Here is a 5,220-nt window from a genome sequence, read left to right as displayed (position 1 = left end):
GATTGCGAATTTATAAAATGCTTAACAAAGAAATATCCAAGCTCCAGAACTTCTATACCAATACCAAATGCTAAAACATAATTTCTTTAGGAAGCAACACTCCTATATCTTAGTGTTGTAAAGCTTTTAAAACTTAATATTAATAAAATGTTCAACACTTTCTCCTTTCTCTATCCAAAATTCAGTCAATCCACTTGCATCTCAAAACTATGTGGAAATTCACCTCGGGAGAACATTTGCCCTAGTAATTACCTTTGAAGATCTTAAAGTAACAACTTTAAATGAGAGTAGTGTTCTATAGATATCTGGACAGATAATGACTTGTAGATATAATATCTCTGATTCTTGGTACTGCAAGGGACAATGTTATGGCTTGGCTTTCTTTTCTCTGGCAATTAGCATTGTGACACCATGACAAGATCTAAGATAATGATCTTGGCTAGAAACTCAAAATCCCTCTTTTCCTTCCTAGATAGTTTGAGTGTGATTTTTTTTTTTTAATTTAAATAATCATCCAGCTTAGGACCATGGCTTTTTTTTGAGACAGAGTCTCACTTTGTTGCCCCCAGTAGAGTGCCATGGTGTCATTGCTTACAACAATCTCGAATTCCTGGGCTCAGGTGATCCCATTGCTTCAGCCTCCCAAGTAGCTGCAACTATAGTCACCTGCCACAATGCCCAGCTATTTTATAGAGATGGGGGCGGCTCTCACTCTTGCTCAGGCTGCTCTCAAACTTGTGAGCTCAAGCGATCCACCTGCCTCAGCCTCTAAGAATGCTGGGACTACAGGCATGAGCCACCAGGCCTGGCCAACCTGTTTTTTTTGGTTTTGTTTGGTTTGGTTTTTGAGACAGAGTCTCACTTAGTTACCCCCTGGAGAGTACCCTGGCGTCATAGCTCACAGCAACCTCAAACTCTTGGGCTCAAGCAATTCTCTTCTCAGCCTCCGAGGTAGCTGGAATTATAGGTGCCTGCCACAACACCTGGCTATTTTTAGAGATAGGGTCTTGCTCTAGATCAGGCTGATCTCAAACTTGTGAGCTGAAGCAATCCTCCCACCTTGGCCTCCCAAAGTGCTGGGATTACAGGCATGAGCCAGCAGCCCTGGCTGACCTGTTTTGTTGTTTTTTTTTGTTTGTTTGTTTTTCTGTTTGTTTTGTTTTGAGACAGAGACTCACTCTGTTGTCCAGGCTAAAGTACTAGGGGTCAGCCTAGCTCACAACAACCTCAGACTCTAGCTCACAGCAAACTCAGACTCTTGGGCTCAAGAGATCCTTTTGTCTTAACCTCCTGAGTAGCTGGGACTACATGTACTTGCCACTACACCAGGCTAATTTTTCTATTTTTAGTAGAGACAGGTCTCGATTTTTGCTCAGGCTGATCTTGAACTTGTGAGCTCCAGCAATCCACCTGCCTCAGCCTCCCAGAGTGCTACGATTACAAGTGTGAACCACCACGGTTATCTTAAGACAGTAGTCTTAAGCTTGAGTGTGCACCTGCGTTTCTAGGAGGCTGTTAGACCAGGGATTGTTGGGCCCCAACCTAGAGGAGCTGAGTCAGTAGGGCTAGAGAAGAGCTGAGAACTAACATTTCTAAGATCTAGGGGCCACACTTTGAAAGCCACTAGTCTTGGCAACAGTCATAAAGCTATGGCCTGTGGACCAAATTCATCCCACTGCCTGTTTTGTAAATAAAGTTGTAATTTGTTCATCTCTAGATTATAGCATTCTGTGCTACAGTGACAGAACTGAGTAGACTGAGACCAGATGTCCTGGAAGGCTGCTGAAAACATTTACTCTGGCTCTTTACAAAAATGTTTATTGGCCTAGGGAGGTAATCTACCAATGTCCTCCCTTCCCTGCCAGTTACTTAGGTGTTTCACTTTTTAGAAAGATGCTTTATAATTTGAATAAAATGTCGGCAGTTAAAAAGCTAAACTACCTGTTCAAGAAGGATTTAAGGGTTTGTGTCTTAATCTGTGCCTTGAGTTCTCTCCAGTTGTCTGTGACAGAGGCAGGAGAGCAGACAGATCACAAAAGACAATTGTGGGCTCGCCACCTGCAGCACAGTGATTAGGGCCCTGGCCACATGCACAAAGGTTGGCAGGTTCGAGCCCAGCCTGGGCCAGCTAAACAACAATGACAACTGCAACAAAAAAATAGCTGGGCATTGTGGCGGGTACCTGTAGTCCCAGCTACTTAGGAGGTTGAGGCAAGAGAATCGCTTAAGCCCAAGAGTTTGAGGTTGCTGTGAACTGTGATGCCACAGCACTCTACCGAGGGCAACATAGTGAGACTCTGTCTCAAAAAAAATAAAAAGACTGGGTGGCACCTGTGGCTCAGTGAGTAGGGCATCAGCCTCATATACCAAGGGTGGCTGAGGTTCGAATTCAGCCCGGCCAAACTGCAACAAAAAATAGCCCAGTGTTGTGGCAGGCGCCTGTAGTCCCAACTACTCGGGAGGCTAAGGCAAGAGAATCACCTAAGCCCAGGAGTTGGAGGTTGTTGTGAGCTGTGACACCACAACTCTCTACTGAGGGTGATAAAGTAAGACTCTGTCTCTAAAAAAAAAAAGACAATTATGGTCAGAAAGTTCACCTCTGCTACTTAAAGCAGGCCAGAGGAGTGGGAAGGACTTTTAAGATACCCAATGTGAGATTTGGCATCTAACTAATAAAGCCTGTGGCAAGATACATAGTCTACTGAACCTGATTCTTAGAAATCTTGTCTTCCCTCTGAAGGGGAAGGACTATTGATTAAATCAAACAGTACAGAAGCACTTAACCTCTTATTTCTAGTTTTTCATCAGAGCAACATTCATTCCCATTTAGTACTTCTGGAAGTTATTTCCCTGGCTTGAATATGCTTATGAACTTCAGACCATGTTTTGATATTTAATGCCTAGGGAAGTTAGTTTATATACCCTAATAGATATATACTCCATCCCATCCCTGTTGTGTTTAACAGGTACACTGTGTTTGGATCTCTTATTGCTTACTTTTGTGGATTTAAACAGTATGCTTATCACTACATTTCTTGCTCTTTCAACTTTAGTTAGTATTTTACTTCATCTTGGTGGTAGATGAATTGCAAAAATGGCCCTAGTTCTCAATCCGTCCTCTATCCATACTCTGCAATATGACTTTATTTATTTATTTATACACAGTTTCACTTTGTTGCCCTTGGCAGAGTGCTCTTGGCATCATAGCTCACAGCAACTTCAAACTCTTGGGCTCAAGCGATTCTCTTGCCTCAGCCTCCCAAGTAGTGGGGAGTACAGGCACCTGCCACTGTGCTTGGATATTTTTAGAGACAAAGTCTCTGGCTCAGGCTGATCTGGAACCCATGAGTTCAGGCAATCCACTTTTCGTGGCCTCCCAGAGTGCTAGGATTACAGGCATGAGCCACCACGCCTGGCCTTGCCATGTGACTTTATAGTTCCTCATACCCCCAGACCATCAAGAGGTGAAGTATTTTTTCTCCCCTTGAAGCTAGTCTTGGCTATGAAGTTGCTTTGGCCCGTAGAATGTGGCTAAGCCTCAAGAATCTTGTGTGCTGAGGCTCTTAGAGCACAGCCCTACTATTGTGAAGCTCAAGCTAGCCTACTAGAGAAGGAGAAGCCATCCCAGACCAGCCAACAGCCAACCAACCCCCAGACAAGCATGAGTCCAACCAGGATCAACAGAGCTCTCACTCACAGATGCATGAACAAGCCCAAATGAGATGACAGTTATCTAGTTGACCTATGGCAAGCAATAATAGAGTCATTTTAAGCCACTTTTTAAACATTTGAATGTTTTAATCTATTTTTTCTTTCTCCTTTTAAAAATTTTATTTCAGAATATTATGGGGGTATACACATTTTGGTGTTACAGCTTGCTTTTGTATATTGTAAGTCAGTTATTTGTGCTCCTCACCCAGAAAGTGTGCCATGTCCTTTTTGGGTAGGAATTTATCCATCCCCTTCTTCCCTCTCCCACCCTCTTAAATGTCACTGAGTTTTGCTTCCATATGCACAAAAATGTGCTGATCAACTAGTTCCAAAAGCCACTGGATTTTAGAGTGCTTTATTATGCAACAGTGATTATAATAATTCAGCAACCTGCCTCTCTACCTTTCTTCATCCCTGCTTCTCTGAGATACTGTTTTACTTGACTTTCCTATTGTCACAGATAACTTACAATCTGCCCCAAACTTCACCAAGGCTCTGTGTTCTTCACATATATTAAATTGGAGGGTAAAAACAAATCCCCCAAACCCGGTATTTACATAGTTATAATGTAACTGGTACTAGATCAGGTAGTGCTGCTAAGGATGAAACTTCCCTTTTTGTGGGTCTAGTGGTATGACTTCAGGGTTACTTGAAAGAAAATGTTCCCAGTTTCAACGTTAAATGTAGTTCTCAAGGTCTCCCAGCGGCTTAAGTCATGTTTAACTTTTTAACATTTTATATTTAGACCATGACATTCTTTTTTTTTCTCAATTTTTTTCTCTTTTTGTACTCACCACTTTTTTTTGTACTCACTCACTTCCTTTGTATAAACAAGGAAAACCATGATATTCTTATACAACTTTGTATTCATAATTTAAATGAACTTTGATACAATTTACATGCACGCTGTCGCCGGTGGCTCAGTGAGTAGGGCGCCGGCCCCATATGCCGAGGGTGACGGGTTCAAACCCAGCCCCGGCCAAACTGCGACAACAAAAAATAGCCGGGTGTTGTGGCGGGAGTCTGTAGTCCCAGCTGCTCAGGCGGCTGAGGCAAGAGAATCGCGTAAGCCCAAGAGTTAGAGGTTGCTATGAGCTGTGTGACGCCACGGCACTCTACCCGAGGGTGGTACAGTGAGACTGTCTCTACAAAAAAAAAAAAAAAGCAGAGAAAACGTCATGTTCTTCTGACCTTCAGCCCACATTGCCTATCCCCAGAGGCTAGAACTTTCTACCTAGATCAATTTCTTCTAGTATTCCTTTTGTTGTTGTTGTTGAGACACAGTCTCACTCTATCACCCTGGGTAGAGTGCCGTGGCATTACAGATCACAACAACCTCAAACTCCTGGGCTCAAGAGATCCTATTGTGGGCTGGTTCCCAACTCCTGAGCTCAAGCAATCCATGTGTCTCCACCTCCCAGAGTGCTAGGATTACAGGTTTGCCTCACCGTGCTCAGCCAGCATTCACTTTCATAATTCTAAACAACATGTTTATGCATTTAAAGATTT

The sequence above is a fragment of the Nycticebus coucang genome, chromosome 12, assembly GCF_027406575.1.
Source record: "Nycticebus coucang isolate mNycCou1 chromosome 12, mNycCou1.pri, whole genome shotgun sequence".
NCBI lineage: Eukaryota > Metazoa > Chordata > Mammalia > Primates > Lorisidae > Nycticebus > Nycticebus coucang.
The sequence above is the reverse complement of the archived record's forward strand: the minus strand, read 5'-3'. Positions refer to the sequence as shown.